Source organism: Labrus mixtus, chromosome 7 (genome assembly GCF_963584025.1).
Source record: "Labrus mixtus chromosome 7, fLabMix1.1, whole genome shotgun sequence".
NCBI lineage: Eukaryota > Metazoa > Chordata > Actinopteri > Labriformes > Labridae > Labrus > Labrus mixtus.
The window spans coordinates 23,011,957-23,031,089 of NC_083618.1; the positions used below are offsets into that span (position 1 = coordinate 23,011,957).

Genomic DNA, 19,133 nt, shown 5'->3' on the forward strand with positions numbered 1-19,133 from the left:
ACAGGCCGTTTGGAGATTTTCCCTTCATGACATCACAAAGGGCAGTAGCCCCTCCCCCAGGTGGGTGACACTCCCACAGCTAGGTGTTTGTTCTGCCCTCTGAGTCTGTCTTCTCACCGTAAACAATAGGACATGGAGCGAGAAAGCACCGAGCCACCCAAGCCCTTCCAGAGAGGGGGTGTGGTCAGACACGGCTCATTTACATATTTAAAAGGACAGACACAGCCTGTTCTGAAATAGAGGGGTTTATAGACATGATCAAATACAGGATCAGAGTGGATTTAGAACAAGAAACGTCACACACATGTTTTGAGGAGCTCTGAGACTTATTTAAACTGGTTGAAGAGGAGGAGAATATGTGACCTTTAAATAAAAGGTTGCTTGATGATCTGAGCTGCTGTGCATTGACTGATCGATGATTCTCTCTCCAACTGTTTTTTATTCATCCATCTGTAGTTGACTTCTTCATGTAAATAATACATTTTGTTTCAGCTATGTTGTTTTCAAATCAACTTTGTTGGAGGTGAGAAGGAAAACCACAACATTACAGGTCAATCCAAACGGTTTAAGTGAATCTATCTATACTTTTTCCTCGTTTTCTCGTGGGGGCTTTGTTTTCATTTCACTTTCAAAATTACTTAAAGTAATGTTCCCCTTCAGCATCCAGCTCATCCTCAGTGTGTCATCCGGTCAGTTTTGTGGTTTTAAAGTCACATGAAGCAGCACACGATGTCCTGATGAGCTCTGGATTTCCCAAACGTGCTCGTCATCTCTCTTCCTCGGTGTGTGTGTACTTTTTTTACTTTGTGTGTGTTGGTGTGTGAGACCCCCTGGTGGTTTTTAAGATGCATTTGGACAGCCGCCTGCTGTTTAACCATGTCCATGCGGCTCTGACGCAGCGCAACGTGTGTTTTCTTCTCCTGTGCGTGTGTTGAAGTGTATAACTCATCACTTTATGATGTGTTATGGCAGTTCCCCGCTGTTTTTAGTATCTTCCCGTGGCTCGGATAAAAATGTTGAGTTTGTCTCTCTGCTGTGTGTGTGTGTGTGTTTTATTGATCTCCCTGCTGTTTGATGGCCTTTCTGTGCTGTTATCCAGTTCTCTGTCTGTCAACAGTGCGCTCTCTCTCTCTCTCTCTCTCTCTCTCGCTCTCTCTCTCTCTCCCTCTCTTGTCATCCTCGGAGGTTCACTCCACCTGGAACACAAAAAAGCAGATCATAAAAAACACTGTAAATAAAAGAATGCAGGAATCATCAGAAACACAAATCAAAAATTAAAGAGATCACAAAAAAACACACATAAAAGCTCACATGGCCGCAACATGCCGTTTTTTTTCATTTTTTTAACATCAAATGTTGTTTCTGGCTCTCTTTTTTTCCTCCCCGATCAACAGTCTCTTCTCACAATAAAGACAATGTTCCTCTAAAGTTAATTAAGTCAAATTTTATTGCAAAACCTCCCACAGACCTTACTTAGAGGACTTTATTAAGGTGCAATCATCCGCCCTATTCAGACTGCTGTTTCAGGCAGGCCTCTATGGGTAGGAGGTAGTGTTGTTCAGGTCCAAATCTCGACCATTGAGTACACAAGTATTTAAATATCAGGTTAGAAATATAGACCGCCCTCTACAGGTTGAAACACCGCTACTGCATCGCTATTGGCTGATCTGGAGGCAGGTGACATATGTGGTGCCGGCTTTCGTCAACAAACCTGAAAACAAGCAGCAGAGATTCTCTGGAGGAGAGCGCTTAGTGTAGTGACCACCAGAGCACCGGGTGTAAATAGACAATAAATCTAAGTGGTTGGCCGTGAAATATGGTGATTGTGAAGTGCAAAAACGGGGCTATTTGTTTCTACCATTCAGAGACGTCCCCCATCCTCTCCTGAGCCCCCCTGAGTACTAACGGTTCAAACTGATACGGCCCTGGACCGCCGTGGTCGTGGTCTACAGGAGACTCTGGAGGAGACAAGTCCTCGACTTCAAAACTACATTTCTGATGCAAAAGTGTCATTGTCATTGTTGCTTCTCTATAGTTGTCGCTCATGGCTAAATTGCTAAATCTGTGTCGCACAGATGATGTTGCGGCTGATGTAAACGGCATGAAGTGGAGTGAGTGGGTGTCTTACCCCCCTGCAGCCCGGTCCTTGCTGATATATTGACGTTAATGGCATTTTTTGAAATTTCAGGGGAGATAAACTTCAGCTACTTTTTTCATGTGTTTTCAAAGAAAAGACAAATCTGTCTCATAATCAAAGTTTGATGAAACCACTGAGTGGGTCGTTAAATCTGGTCACTTTGATGTCGAGGCTGAACTCTCTCAGTGTCTCTGGGAGCATGTCATGTTGTTTTTATCATTCTTTTATCCAAAGTCTTTCAATGTGTTCTTTTATGTGGGTTTAGAGGGTTGTTTATTAAGGCCAAGAACAGTCTGAACCATGTTGTAAAAGTCTTCCTGTGGAAGGAGCGTGTGGTCCAGAAAGACAAAGGGACCATAACTCAACCTGGACAAACTCTTTCACCTTTCCTTCCTTGAATGCCCTCTGGGTGGCGCTATCATGCCCGAGGAAGGAGAACAAACATATTCCAACTCTTTTATTCCTTCAGCTGTCACGCTCTATCGGGCTGTTGAATGCTGAACAGCCGTTATTGATTTATGTTCAGTTAGTTCGCTAACCTGAAAAGTTTATTCATTACTATTTATTGAATTAATTTCTGCTGTTTTATTCATTTATTTGTTTTGCAGATCTGGCTTCTCGTTTGGCGACCTTTTCATCTGCTGCCAGTGGTGGTTCAAACTGGGGCCAGTTGTTTTGTCAGAGAGGACATTAAACCCAGGTAACAAATAGACAAAGATGATCACTTTAAAAATACATTATGCCAAATAATAGCGCACATCATTAAATACCACAACATCAAATACCATGATTTATATTTTTTTCAGTAACAGTATTTAATAGCCTACTAGATTGTGAGTCCAGTTGTTGAGTCAAGTTCCAGTGTGTTATTAGGGGGACTCTTCCTTTTGGAGGGGTGGCCACAGGGGGGACCAAGCTTAGTGTTACAGGGGCACTGGCCCCTGTTGGCCCCTGCCTAGAACTGCCCACGTCTGCTGCTCTGTTGTTACTGGCATGTGACTGTAATCATTCGTCATATATATCTACTGAGTGAGATGATGAAGTGACCTTACTTTATGATCAGACATTAAGGAAACATGCTTTGTTGAAGTGCTGGCCTCTCTGACAACAATGCAGCAGCCAGTATGTCCTCCTTCTGAGTTTAGATTCTGGTCCTGAATGCTCTGGATTTGTTTGGACCAGAGAAGGTAGGCGGTTTTAAGGCACCCCCACACGGCCGTTTTGGACACCCCTCGGTTTGCCAGATATGAGACCAGTTATCAGGTCAAACCAACAGGTGTTGCAGCGATGGAAGCGGGTAAGAGATCTGGTTCAGATAGAAGTGATTGTACCCGACCTAAAAAGCCTCTGCATGTTTCTAATAAGCTCCACGAGCAGAAACGTGCTCAAACTAGGATCAATATTGGAGATGTTTTTGAAAAATGGAGAGAGGTTAGAACGCAGAAAGGTTTACAGACCGATGCAGAGCTGGCTAAACACTGAAGCTTCAGTGACCACCACATGGCAACCTGCGTAAGCATCGACTCTAGAGAGGAGGGGGCGGGGGGAGACAGCTCTCTACAAAGTTTAGAATTTAGACTGCAGTACCCATTTTAAACACTAGGTGTCAGAATTACATATTGCTCCTTTAATACATTAAGCAGAAACATCATGGCCGTAAATGTTGGTACTAAATTTCCAGTCAATGCATAAAACAGTAGATGTTTAAAAACCTACTGAGAGAATAACTCTCCCATTCTTTGAGCCATGCTGCTTTGCCCCAAATAAAAGTGAAAAACAATCAAATATAATGAAGTGAAAGATTAAAGTTGAAAAGGTTGAAATGCTCTGCCAAAGCTGTAAAAACACAACTACCATAAAATCCTCTAGGCTTATTTTGATTTCAGAGGAGCGTCCAAACGCCGCAGGGCCCCTGAACGCTCCAGGATTACTTCAGGTCAACAGGTTTGAGCTTGTTAAATTTAAATAATTTACTCTGATTTTCACTATTCATCTCTACATAAACCTACACAGTGAGGGCCATCAGTAGGCTGTTGTAGCCATGCTGTTTTATAAATTGATCTCGGGGAAAAGAGCCCAAACTCTAATTTTAGGAGGCTTCATTGTTTCAGGTTTGTACTTTCTTTTTGCACATTGTGAAATCCATCCATCTCACTATCCCAGCGTGATTGTGATGGGAAAATATCCTGTGCAGTGAAAAGCAACTTAAAACATATTTGCAAAGGATTAGTATTCCTTGCGGATCTCTAGGTAATTTATCATAATTGTGGACGACATCTTTGTTTTTAATCCCGTGCCAATCGATATCTGTTGTCTGTTATTTGTCAAGGAAACACAGAGGTCTTCTGATAATCCAGTCCAAATGGGCACCTCATCTCTCATCTTAATCTTTATTCATCTAGAGCCAATTTACAATAAATGTTATCTCAATGCACTCTACATAAAGAGCAGATCTAAGCCGTACTCTTTGTTGTATTATTTACAAAGACCCGACATGAATCCACCATGAGCACTAAGCAACATTTAGCAAGCGAGTTACAGTGGCATGAAAAAACATCCTTTTTACCAGCAGAACCTCGAGCAGAAGCAGACTCATGTTTTGGCAGCTGTGTTGGGAATAGAGAGAGAGACAGAAAGAGCCACATTTGTTTTGTGACTTTTATCCTGCATCCAACCAAGGCTTGTAGACGGAAACAGAACCTGAACATTTCTGGCTCCAACAATCTCACTGGCATCTCTTTGTTTGTGCACATAAATGACATATGCAATTGCAATGAGCCAAATTACCACAGCAGCTCCGAGTTCATCACTTACAGCTGGAGAGAATTGCGGCAGAAGGAAGAGGCTTTCTTCCCAAAGAGAGAACAACCTGGCAAAAAATTGTTTTTCCTGCAGCCGCAACGAGGGCTCAGAGGAAATCGCACCATGGACGATATCTGATTTCCTCGCAGAGGAGTTGGTAAGATACCAGTGTCAGTTCAGGGTTAGTGACTTTAAATTACCCAAAAAAGTTGCCACAAGATGCCACAGTGATATCGATGAGATCACATCAGCAGATAACTAAAAAAATGAGACAGGAAGGGACAGGCGTGGCTGCTGTAGCAGCAGCAGATGCCGCCCTCTGCTTTGCCCGGCCTCTTTATGGAAAAGCAGCAGAACTCACTCAGCAGGAGCGGGTTCAGCAGCTGGAAGAATTTAGGGTGTCAGCCTAAAGAGTACGGGTTCTCAAAGCTGCCTGCATACAACAAGAGACGCTGGCATGATTTTCAGTGAAGAAAAAAAAGCAGAGCAGTCATTGATCATGTCGAAGCAGACTTGATGCAGGATGAAGGTGAAAGCTCTGAGGTTTTCAGGAGGAATCGTCGCCATCGTACATTGAGCAGAGCTCTACGGGACCATTTAGACCTCATGTTTTACAGACTTAATCAAATCTTTTTTATTTTAGCACAGATTTAAATCATGCCAAGGTTTCATGAACATGTGTGTGGAGAACTCCAAACCAGGAAACAAAAGTACAAAAAAACCTCCGCAGACACACGCGTTGAAGGGATCGTTTCACATGTCAGAGACAAAGTAGTCGATGTGATAATCGAAGGTCAAAGATTCTCTGTCATACAGGATTGCACTCCCGATGTATCCACACAATGCAGCTCTGTGTTGGATTGTTTAACAGCGGTCTGTCCCTCGGTCAGTGAACACATCGTTGAATTTCTTGATTTACAAAACAGAGCTGGAAACGGTCTGAGAGAAACTGGGAAGCTATCGAGAGAAGCTTTCACTTTTCATCAGTTTTGGCGTCCCTGTGGACCAAGGTTGATCTTTATCTCATGGCTGAACTTTCCTGAACACGAGGATGTCGTGTTCACTGCTATAACATTAAATTATGATGCTGCACAACAGCCAATAGAATGGCTCATTATGAATCTTTCTTCAGAATAAAAGTCCAGTCTGCGTGCTTGTTACGGCCTCCTTTACCCCCAAAAAATTAACTTAAGGCTCAAAAACGGGGAGACCAGAACACCCCAAGCTTTATTCAATGTCAATATCCCAGCCCTAAAGTAACCAAAGATAAATAAGAAACCAAAGAAATAAAACGGGCTGAAGACCCGGGCAAAAAAAGAACAAAAGACAGGAAGGTGCCGCGCCAATCGCATAATTGGTCATCCCTCTCAGCACCTAAAGTCTACAAACAAAACTCAGCAGCCTTGACATGTGTCGGGTTAAAATAAAATGAGGAACTAAAGCTCCTCACAGCATCTTCGCCCAGACTGTGAGTGCCACAGTCTCTCCTACCCGGCTCCTCTAAATACCCCTCCTCCTCCTCCTCCTCCTCCTCCTCCTCCTCCTCCTCCTCCCTGAGCTCAGATTGCACTCAGGTGTGCAGCAGGTGAAGGAGGAGGAAGAATCAAGGAGAAAGAGCAGGTGTGCAGCAGGTAAAGGGACAAACAGAAAGAGAAAGAACAGGGCGACACGTAACAGTGGTGTCAATCCAATCCCGGCCCCGGAAAAAAAACATTTTCTTGGATGTTAACCTGCAGGTTGGAGTGACAGCTGGCAGAGCTAGCAATGCTAACATTAGCCACGATCGGCAGCCAAAGTACATTGAATACCCGCTCTTTGTTTTTACTGTTTTCTGAGTGTTTTCTTTTTAATCTTTAGATTATTCGGTTTAATGTAAGAAAGGGAATAAATCTGTTAAATCTTCTAAAATGTGGGAACATTTCCTTGAATTATTCCCAACAACAACAGCTGGAGACAAAGAGAGTGATGAGGGAAGAGTTATTGGTGGAAAGCTTAAGAAAGCAAATATCTTCAAATATGCAAAGAATCCTTGACAGATGTACTGACTGTGAAACCACAGGTGCTTAAATCAAACCTGCAGGGTTTCAAACATTTGACTGGTTTCTGACAGACTGACAAACTGTTACTAATTTCTCTTCCTCCTTTTACAGAAGAGTTCAGTTCATGTCTGAACTCTGGCAACGCTGAACGAGAGTCCAACTCTGCAACACGTGTACAGATCCACAGCTTCAGATTCATCAGTGGGGCTGTTAAAAGAGTCTGAGGCAATATTTGAACTTTGACCTTTACACATAGGAAAACGAAGCTCTAGGTCTATAGGGAGATGTTGTTTTTTAATCTACTCCAATCAGTCAACCACGGGCTGAACTGTGCTAAGCTCGTTGCTAAATGCAAAGATGGAAGTGGTTTCTTCTTGACATGTTCTCATCACCAACATGTAAAGTATGACATACCACCCTGTTGTTAGTTTGGGATGTGAAGGGCTCCACGGTCAAGTCAGCAATAATAATCCACCCCTCGAATATTACTGTCCAGCGTGTTTGAGGACTGAATCTTTTAAAGAGGACATATTCTCCCCCCTTCTCCATCTTTTCAAACAGACCACAAACCCTGTGGTCTAAATGAAACATCTGTGCTGTGCTTTGGCCAAAATACAACATGAATCAAGCACCAGAGGAGGTTTGTGACCCTGTAGAAGCCAGCTCTCTCAGAACCTGAAGTCTAAACTTAACAAATTAAAAAGACCAAAAATAGGACGACAGGTGATCTTCAGCACAAACTCAAATAACAAAACTCAGCAGCCTTGACATGTGTCGGGTTAAAATATAATGGGGAACAAAAGCTCCTCACAGCATCTTCGCCCAGACTGTGAGTGCCACAGTCTCTCCTACCCGGCTCCTCTAAATACCCCTCCTCCTCCTCCTCCTCCCTGAGCTCAGATTGCACTCAAGTGTGCAGCAGGTGAAGGAGGAGGAAGAATCAAGGAGAAAGAGCAGGGCCGTATCCGAATTGCCAAGTACATACTCAATCTTTCAGTAGGCAGTAGGCAGTAGGCAGTACCTACTATACGTGCTGCATACTGTTAGTACCTAATATTCAGTATGCACACACAGTAGGCAGATATTTGTGCCTACTTCATCTGATTAATTCAGTATGGAAGTGACGTCATTTACGTTTCCAGAACCGGCCGCATCCACCCGTTTTTTTTTTCTTCGTTTTTTGTTTGTTTAGCTTTATTCAAGAAGAGTAATGCGCATCTACAGTCAGGTAAACAAAAAATAATATCACAATGTAAATCAAGTAAAAGGCAGATTAAATAACTAAATAACATACAGTACATAAAGGAAAGTACAAATGAAAGACAGTAATATAAACAGTCCCCTGTGGTCTAAATGAAACATCTGTGCTGTGCTTTGGTCTAAATACAACATGAATCAAGCACCAGAGGAGGTTTGTGACCCTGTAGAAACCAGCTCTCTCAGAACGCTCCGTTTTGGTGTGTGTGTCTCTTTAAATGCAATGACCCCCCATGAGTTTTCCCCATAGACATCACTCCTCTGTAGCGAGAATAAAAATAGCAAACCTGTACAAAAGTTTTGATCTAGGCTGGAGGTGGAGTCCGTGGGTGGAGATACCAGGGGGGGGGGGGGGGGGGATTTTTTTTTAACCAGAATCCCACTGTGACCCACCAGTTGAGAACCACTGCTCTAGAGGGCGCTCTGCTGACAAAAAAATGGAATTAAGGGCACCATAGTCTTATCTACAAGTTGTAAAATGAGTTGGCCTCTCCATAGTGCCGTTTCCATCAAAAGTCCCCAGAACTAAAAGTTACTGGGACTTCTCTTCAAGGAACTAAAAGGTTCCTGTGGCTCAGGTTGGAAGCGTTTTTACCGCTGCCTGAAGTCCTGTGAAGATTAGGCAAATCAGGCTGTATAGCATTGCTAATGGTTTCATTGATTAACAATAGAAAGGAGAGGTAGTGGTTCCTTCTATGTCTTTATTTCAGAGGTGTAGTAGTTATTCTGAATTATAACTCTCTGCTCACTGCTGGTTTTTTCTTCCTTTCAGTTCTGCTTCCGAGACGCACCAAGTCCTCCTCTGGTTTGACGTATTTTCGTTTTTTTGATAGCCGTGCAGAAAGTGGTTTATTCCCATCATGCTCATCCAACTGGCAGAGCGGTGTAAACACACATGCTCAGCATGTGCAGTGATGGTGAAACGGTTTGACACACCGAAAGAATGCAGTGCGCACTCGGTAGATCATCCCACATCAAAGGCCGCCTTCATCCATCAATTTAATCAATGTACCGCAAACACATAATCAAAAAGGACGGGGCGTAATCACATGTGAACGCTCCCAGTCGGCCGGCGGCCTCCTCCACATTCTGACACACAACCTTTGGATTCAACGCTCTCTGATTAATACACCGTGCTCTGTCTGCAGCACATACCTGCACACAGGTTACCAAAATAGCTCAGGAAAGATATTATCCATCATGCAGAACGTTACACTTCTTACATGGACGGCTGTTTGTTTTCCATGCTTCATGTGTTGCCATGGAAACAGCCATCCAAAAACCGAACGGACAAGCAGAAAACGCAGAGTCATTTCCACGAGGAGTGTTTCACTAAATGTTCACAAATGCAGTTTTTTAAATTGGAGCTCAGATGTCACCCTCATGCAACTATTTATTCTCTCTTCTCTCCTCTTGCAGTGATGTTGTCATGACGATCGACTGTGTGACTTCAATGACAGATTTGGTGAAAGGACTGAAACAAAATGTTTCCTGTTATGGAGGACACAACATCTCCCCGTCTGGAAACCGAAATCCACTTTTACTGACTGTAAGAAGCACAATAATCCAAATAAAGAAACCCAAAAACTGTGATATTAAAAGTATAAAAAGTGCCTAGTGGTTAGTTCCAGCTAGTTCCAGTTAGTTCCAGTGGTTAGTTCCTGCTCCCCGTGTACAGCAGAGGCGGTAGTCCTCCAAGCGCGCACAGGTTTGAATCTGACTTGGCTGGTTAGCGCTTTTGCCTCACACGGAGGAGGTTCCTGCTTTGAATCCCCGTCTGTGTAAATGAACAGCTTTAAGTCCGATCAGACACACACGGGTGCTGAAGGCATAGACACACGGGTGCTGAAGGCATAGACACACGGGTGCTGAGGACTGATCCCTGTTGGAAGTTTATGCTATGGGGGTCCTTGGCATTGCAAAGTTTGGGACCGCCTGCGTTAGTATCCTTAGCAAAGAAAAAAAAGTTTGCTGTACTCAGCTGATCGGATGCACCGCCAAGTTCTGCAAAAGCTTGATCCTCGCAAAGTACTGCTCTTTTAGGAAGTCAGATATATATTTAATTGTTAAAGCATCTTAAAAAAACATCTCTGAGCAGCTCCAGCCTCACACATCCTCTGCCCCTCGTCGACTTCTCGGAGTTATTTATCACATGTATTCTAACGCCTGATGGAGGAAGTTTTGGAGATATGTATGTCGCCATGTCCCTTTCTTGCGCTCTTTTATTTCCATTTTTATGACACCACATGTTTGCGTCTCTTCTTATCCAGGGTGACGGTGCAAACTGAAACTGCGGCAGAAAATGCAGACTCACTCCCCAGGAAGAGGAAGGCAACTGTCTCTTTAAAATTTTATGGAAACTTTTATTAATCGTAAAAGAAATGAAACACCTTCACTCATGTTCCCATGTACACTGAATCCTTCTATACACTTTAAGACTTTTAAAAACCTTTATAAAGACGTTTAAGGTCTGACACCGTCTCACATCTAAAGACAATCAGCCTCATTCACCGATATCTTCTTAAGAAAGTATGTCCGAAATGAGGAGTATCAGCTCCTGCCCTCTGGGAGGCGATTCAGGGTGACAGACTGTAAGAGAGGAACGAGTACAAACACTCTTTCATTTCTCACTGCAAAGAGTAGAGCAGACCCCACACATTTCAAATCATCACTGTACCTGACCTGTGCTGAACAACTCCTTAACTGTGATTTTAAATGCCACTCATGCTGTTTTTACGTTCTGTCTTTTGAGTGTGATGTGATCTGATTGTGATGCGAGGACTTCTGAGCTTGTAATGCAAGACAAATTTCCTTGCAAACGGACAGTAAAGAGTAATCTTATCTTAATTTGAATTTGAATTTGAATTTATTGATCTTATTTTGTTCTGAAGAAGATTTCTAAAAATAGTCAGATTCATCAACGTGTTCTTAAATAACTGAATATGGCAGCTGTGTTGTTACCTCCTTGTGTCCATAAGTTGAAAGTGTGTGCATGTTCTTCCTAATTAGTAAAGGTAACCGCCCACTAATGCCCATAAAAGGGCATGAGTGCAGGTCTCTGCAGACACACATGCTGGTAGAAAAAAAAAAAAAGGTTGTGCAGATGCTTAACGGAGCACTGAAGACGGCATAGGAGGAGCACCGGACTCCTAACGGGGAGAAGAAACTTGAGGAGTTGTGAAGTGGAGGTATACTACTGGGTACGGTGGCCCTGAAGTACAAAACACAACGACAAATCACAAACCACAGGTGGTGTTGTTGAGAGAGAAAGGATGCCTCTTTGACGTGTCAGAAGACGATCAAACTCGACCATCTGGAGGAAGGTAAAGTCGTAACAAGGTTTCTGTATCTGAACCTGCAGAAGGATCTTAACCAGCTATACGGAAATGTTTTATAATGTTGTGTTGTATTCCTGTTTATTGGTTTTTCATACTTGATCCAGACAAAATTCATCCCCTGCATGATTAGATGCAACAAGGAATTAGACTCTTATCCTGAGAACTCATAGGCTCAGTCCCAGTTCACCCCTTACCCCCACCACTTAGCCCTAGTAGGGTGACGTGTTAGGGCTACTTGTCCTTTTAAAAGGAGATCCATCGGAGGCACACTCCTAACAGAGTCATCTCCCAGAATGCACTGCGCATCACCGGCAAAAATCACAACGGCTAAAGAGATGCACAAATGTAAGTATTTCCTTCGTTTATGAGATCTGAATCTTAGTTCAATGATGTTCCAATGTACTATGGTCCGTTTCTTCAGAAAAGGCATGAAGAAAATTTGTTTTTATTTTCACCATTTTGGGAACGACCAGCAACTTTGCCTCGTCCAGTTACGTCATTGCAGTCGACGGCTACTGATGATGTATCAGGCTCCATTTTCTTATCGGACAGACTTCACAACTAGCCCTTGCAGCTCTGTTCAAAGGGGTAAAGTGGCACCTGAAAAGTGGTAGGGGTAAGCGGTGAAATGGGACTGAGCCATTGAGTGCTGTAAATGAAAACTACACTGAAATAAAAAAGTATGTTATTAAGTTATTAGTCATGATTACTCGTTGCAAACGGAGTTTACGACCGCTACAAAATGACGTCCCATAAGCCTCAGCTGCAGCACTAAATATTGTTTAATTATTGGTGAAATGACTGCACTTAAACGTTAGCACATTCGCATGTTTTCAAAGCGTGTGGACACACGAGCAAATCTACAAGACGGAACAAAACTGCAAAATGTGATAGAGGCTGACGTTTACTGTACCGCACTGACATGCAAATTGAAGCCATTTTATGAGCAGTTCAATTTATTCTATAAATCATGCAGCACGCTCAGCCAAAACATGGAGCGACTCTGCAGCGAGCCTGTAAATAAAAAGTGAGAGCCGGAGACAGAGCGCAGGGGGGGGGGGGGGGGGGGGCGCCAGGAAGCAGGAGACTGTCGGTTGTAACAAACAGCATGCTAACTCAAGAAGCTTCATAGTGCAACATGCTAAAGTGATCCCTGGCACAAAAACAAGAGCTGTCTCTTCTGAATCCACGAGCTGTTTATTCTCCAAAAATAACAAGTAGGCGGAGGGACATAAAAGAAGAATCCAGCGTGGGGGCTAAATGGTGCGGAGGACGCCGGCCTGCTGCATCCATCAGCTCCGTCGCCCTTTGGTCTTTAATTGAATTGAAAAAAGAAACTCGGAGGAAATAAATCTCTCCCCTTTAAACTCCACAGGAGCCATCGTGCTGCAAGAAGTGAGAAAGTTCACCAGACTCAAAATGATTATCTTAAAGATTATTAAGATTGTTTTAAGACAGAGTCATAATGTCTGTGTCATGTGTGTCACACTGAATTTAGCTTGTTGTATTTCAGTTGCACCAAAAGTGTTTTGTGCAATTCTGGAAAGCTTTCACAGGCAGCGCTCTGCAGAAGAGCTCGTCTTTCTGAGACGATCTTTGGCTTCTGTCAGAGAAAAAGAGCTGATTACATGTAAATGCAATAAAATATGAAAAATACAAGACAGCCCTCTAACCCGACCTTCACTTAGAAATGTTTTTTATTGTCCTCAATGGAGGTTCAGTTTTCAGAAAACTTAGCAGGAAGAGAGAAACTTCTGTGCGCAGTTCTTGGTATCATTTGCATCTGAAACGTCTGTCATTGTAAAAAAAACTGCTGAGGCAGTCATACGGCTCGGGGAGTCCATTTTGAACCATAAACAAGTCAAGCCCTAAGAGGAGGGAAATAAGAAGTGATTCAAGGTGTACATCAGCTCAGTGGGGATTATAGATTTAATCTCTTCAATTTAAACCAAGAGTTCAGATGATTTTAAAAACAACGAGCGGCAGAGTTCACTGTTACATTTTGCAGATTTGAGTTTTGCCGCACTCTAAACATATCGTGGATAACTTTTTAAAGGGTTGGGCTGTTTGTTTTAAAAGCCCTGAACTGCCGGGATACATTACCCGACCTCCTTAGCCCTTACACTTAATCTAGGCCAGTGGTTCTCAACTGGTGGGGTTGGGACCCAAAAGTGGGTCGCGGAGTTGTTTTCAGTGGGTCGTAAACAAAAATGTGTAAAAAGTCTGTGAAGCACTCTTAAAACATGTTGGTTTCGTTCCTTCTCTTTGTTCCGTCATATGTTTCATATAATTTGAGGTCCAAACTGCACTATTTTTATTCAATATATCAGATTGGCTGAAAAAATATCAGGAACTTGGCTCACGGTTTTCATGATGGAGGTGGTTGTGTGTCCTTAGAACAGACCAGTTCAGAACCCTCAGATCGTCCGACACGGGCCTCCTGGAAGTCCCTCGCTCCCGTCTCAAGCTCAAAGGTGATCGTGCCATTGCAGTGAAAGCCTCTAAAGCTGCTGGCCCGGGAAGTGACCTGGCACCTCTCCAGCAACCAGACCTACTTCCATTCTTTGGTGATTAGTAAGGCTTGTCATGACTATTCATGGACATAATATCATGTGATATTTTACTATCTGTTTAGTAAAGTTTTGTGTCTATCTTTGCATAAGATCATGTAGACTAGATCTCTGATATATTTAAGTGTAAAATGTCACACATTCTTCCTTTAAATAAATCTCAAGTACAGTACCTTTAGCAACAACAAAGAAGAGTCAATCGTTCATCTTTTTAACTCGATGTCAGGTTTTTGTTCTGGACTCTTAACATGCTGGTGTATATCCAGTTAAAGAAAACAGTCAAGACAAAAAACAATGAGCACTTTAAGCACCTGGAAAATCTTACACAACTCATCATCCTCCAGAATGTAAATAGGGCTCCTTATTTATTTTGAATACTTGTCTTCTGATGCTGGTTTTTGGACAGTGGGCTTGTCGTAATACAACCAGGTGTGACGTAGCTCGAGGCACGGCCGCTGCTAACAAGCGGTCGTTTTGTTCCTCTCTCTCTCACACAAACCAATCGACACCATGTGTTTAACACTTAAGCATGACAAGATGATGATGCAGAGAAACTCTGAGGCATCGAAGCAGGCACAAACTGAGGAGTAAATCTCAGTCTTCATGGACCATCTGGCACCCTGAGCTCCATGGAAACCAGACTGTTTGCTGTTCAAACTCTGGATGTTTAACGAGGCCTGTGATGGCTCGTGTGTACGTTTGGATACATATAATGGTGTCAGTATTATTAGCATGTGTGTGACACATATACTTCCAGAAGTCTTTACTCTCATCCTGCACAGATAACACATTTCTCGTTTTTTCCGCACTGATTCAGCCTGAGCTACTGCCATCCAGAAATACAAGAAAACTATCTTTTAAATCTCAAAGCCAAAATGAAGACTTGACTTTTGTTTCCCTAGAATAGTGCTTCCCAAAGTGTGGGCCGCGGCCGCGACAATATAATATTGTGATATTTTTTTTATTTCATCATTTTAAATTATGATTTACCATGAGCCAACCCCTCAAACAGACAGAGTGATTAGTAAGGCTTGTCATGACTATTCATGGACATAATATCATATGATATTTTACTATCTGTTTAGTAAAGTTTTGTGTCTATCTTTGCATAAGATCATGTTGTCATGTCCAATATTTTACTCTTACTGAAAGTGGGAGCTGTAGTCATAACTTTTATTTTATAACAGGCCCCGGAATAATTTTGTATTTCAAAGTGGGCCGCGACAGCCTTAAGTTTGGGAAAGGCTGCCCTAGAATAAAGATAAACTGTCTTCAATAGTTATTCTTTCGAGAAATACTTCTGAAATCTATTACAATGTTTTCAGTGGAAGCAGCAGTTCCGCTCTGATCGGCCCAGGTCTCGGAGAACAGATAAGAATTTGACTCCAGGGAGCAATACGGACACAGATTATTTGTTGAAGCTACGAGAGGGATCATGTTCACGGGCTGGACTCTGACCCACAGTTTTGGAAGAATGATTTGTGTTCTGTTTTTTCTTTTCTTTGTTTGTGTTCATTTCTTGCCGAGCAGTTTGCCTCTTTGTTTGTCCGAGCTGATCAGATTTAGTGATGCAGAGATAATGTCCCACTTCGTCAGCACTGAGAGGCCCCCCATACCCAGACCTCATCGAAACACAAGCCGCTGCGGTCCGTTACGATAATACACATCTGTGACTGTAAGCGTGAGGGTTTGTTTAGTCAACGAGCTTCCCGCCAACGTCAGGGAATCAGACACTTTGTCAGCATCACGATCCAGACCCTGTGATTGATGATTAGCCTACAGCAAGCAGACTTCTACTTCAGTTCTGAATCTCGTCTGCTGCTTTACGTCAGGTCACCACACACACACACACACACACACACACCTGCCTTTTCAGGAATCTGTGAACTTTGTGACTTTTAAACCCCCTACGATACTAAAGAAACAGAGGGAAACTATATGAACACCGACATGTAAAGTACTCTGCAAAACATTCTCTCCCTCAATAAATGAAATACAGTAGCTCAGTCAGAAGCCCTGAGCTTCATCATAAAGGATCAGTAGGACCTTTTAGTGTCAGTTTTGTATGAGCTGTCACGCTCCCTAAACTCTCAGTGATTTTATTTGACCAAAGTTTACAAGAAAAAAACCTGTTGGAGAGTCCAATCCTAATGGCCAATCTCTAAATGGCCAGGCACCATCTTATCTTAAGGAGCTACTAGTGCCGTACTGTCCCTTGAGAGCGTTGCGGTCCCGGAGTGCAGGCCTGCTGGTGGTACCTACAGTCTCCAAGTGTACTATGGGGGGTAAAGCCTTCAGTTATCGGGCTCCTCTCCTCTGGAACCGCCTTCCAGCCGGGGTCCGGGAGGCAGACACAGTCTGTATTTTTAAGATTAGACTTAAAACTTTCCTTTTTGATAAATCTTATAGTTAGGGCTGGTGCTGGTGTAGACCAGCTCTTAGTTATGCTGCTATAGGCTTAGACTACCGGGGGAACTGGCACCTTGAGCTCCTCTCTCTCTCTCTCTCTCTCTCTCTCTCTCTCTCTCTCTCTCTCTCTCTCTCTCTCTCTCTCTCTGCATATACAGTACATCATATTACTGCATGTATCTATCTATAAATCTCAGTCACTAACCACCTACTTTCCTGGGAGCTCTTGAGCTCTCCTAGGCTCCTCAAGATCGTCGGTTGACGGCTTGCCAGAACAACCCCCACCCCACCACTACCCCCTCCCCACCGGATCGTGGGTTGGCGGCCTGCCAGAACAACCCCCCACACCCCCTCCCCTCCCCACCGGATTGCTGATGGACGGTCTACCTCCCCCCACCCCCTTGCTCTCTATCCCTCTTCCTGCATCTTATCCCATCTCTCCCCCTATCCCTTTCCAAGCCCGGCGCAGTCTAGGCCTGTGAAGACTGTTTCGTCATGAGCCGGGGATCCGGCCGAAGATTTCTGCCTTTTAATAAGGCAGTTTTTTCTTACCACTGTAACTTTTGCTGCTTTGCTAAAGTGCTCATGATGGATAGGCCGGATCTTTGTAACATAGCAATAAGTAAAGTCTTTTACCTGCTTTTTGTAACATAACAATGAGTAAGGTCTTTTTACCTGCTCTTTTGTAATGTTAACAGACAATGAGTAAGGTATTTTACCTGCTTCTTGTAAAGTGTCTCGAGATAACACTTGTTATGAGTTGACGCTATACAAATAAAAGTTGATTGATTGATTGATTGATAATGTATACTGACCGCGCTCACTGGAGTGAGTGCAGTAAATCTGTCAGCAGCAGCCGCCTTTAACCGTCAGTGCTTTCACACTTGCAGAAAACTCCTGAAAAACTCCTGATATTTCCAGGAGGAGCTGCATGTGTGAACGCAAACATCCAAAGTTTTCACTCGGACTTAAGCCAGAGTTTCTCCTGCCGGAGTCCTAGTAGTTTTTCTGCAGCAAGTCAAGGTGAGCTGATGTGAGAAGGCAGCAGGATATTCTCCGGAGAATTCACCTCAAGCCAATTGGAGGGGGAGTGACGTTTATATGTGACTAGAGCAGGGATGGGCCACAGCAAGGGCCACATTCATTTCATTCTCACTGCCAGAGGGCCACATTAAACGATTACAGTCGATTATGTCTCAAATTTATCTCAACACATACCAGTGATCAGATATTATTATGAACATATTTTTGGTTTTCATGATTTCATGGCAGATTTCATCATGTTTTCTTCATGTTTCCAATTAATTGATGTGTAAAAAATTAACCTGAGGGGCCACATTTAAGGTTGATGGGGGCTGCATGTGGCCCCCGGGCCGCCAGTTGCCCACCCCTGGACTAGAGACTGGCCCAGACTCTTTCAATCATGCGTCCATCCCAGGTTCATCCTAAACAGAGAGATATATTTTGAACCCTGCATCAATGTCTTGTGTTTGCTGAAATAACTAAACAGATCTCAAGAACAGCATCTTAAAGGCAGAATGCGCGATTATTTTGATCCAGTAGATGTTGCCCATGAGAACCAGCATGAAACCAAAACAAACTGCTGTTTGGCCACACCTCCTCCATATTGAAGCCTCTGCTCTCCTGCAGAGACACACCTCTAACCCCCCTCCACTCGAGTTTGCACAAAGGAGTTATCAAATTGGAGCACACATTAATTAAGGACTAAGCAGTAGCGGTGTTAGCATGCTAATGTTAGCGCACTTTAGTTAGCTCGTAGCTTCACATTGCGTGTAAACTGACACATATTGACCGTGATCTAAAACATCCAAATAATCAGTGAGTATGTTCTTCTTCTTCTCTCTAGTCCTTGACTAAAACTTTTATACACAAGGGGAGGAGCCGGCCGTCCCGTCCATGTAAACACGGATATGACAACAACACAGCCAGCGGGACTCGAGCTTCTCACTCATTGTAGACAGTCATGACTCAGAGACACATTTACACAGGATAGACTTGATCTCCGATATATTTAAGTGTAAAATGTCACACATTCTTCCTTTAAATAAATCTCAAGTACAGTACCTTTAGCAACAACAAAGAAGAGTCAATCGTCAGGTTTTTGTTCTGGACTCTTAACATGCTGGTGTATATCCAGTTAAAGAAAACAGTCAAGACAAAAAACAATGAGCATTTTAAGCACCTGGAAAATCTTACACAACTCATCATCCTCCAGAAAGTAAATAGGGCTCCTTATTTATTTTGAATACTTGTCTTCTGATGCTGGTTTTTGGACAGTGGGCTTGTCGTAATACAACTAGGTGTGACGTAGCTCGAGGCGCGGCCGCTGCTAACAAGCTGTCGTTTTGTTCCTCTCTCTCTCACACAAACCAATCGACACCATGTGTTTAACACTTAAGCATGACAAGATGATGATGCAGAGAAACTCTGAGGCATCGAAGCAGGCACAAACTGAGGAGTAAATCTCAGTCTTCATGGACCATCTGGCACCCTGAGCTCCATGGAAACCAGACTGTTTGCTGTTCAAACTCTGGATGTTTAACGAGGCCTGTGATGGCTC

At 43.2% G+C, this 19,133-nt stretch overlaps 1 protein-coding gene across 4 annotated transcripts in view; it reads right to left on the reverse strand.

The window, feature by feature from the left end:
• Positions 1-911: 911 nt before the first annotated feature.
• Positions 912-19,133, reverse strand: part of raly (RALY heterogeneous nuclear ribonucleoprotein) — a 108,655-nt gene continuing 90,433 nt past the window's right edge. For all 4 annotated transcript variants that reach the window (XM_061041812.1, XM_061041811.1, XM_061041813.1 and 1 more), the window contains exon 9: positions 912-1,178. The gene's annotated coding sequence lies outside the window, so the exon portion shown is untranslated. The remainder of the gene's footprint in view (positions 1,179-19,133) is intronic.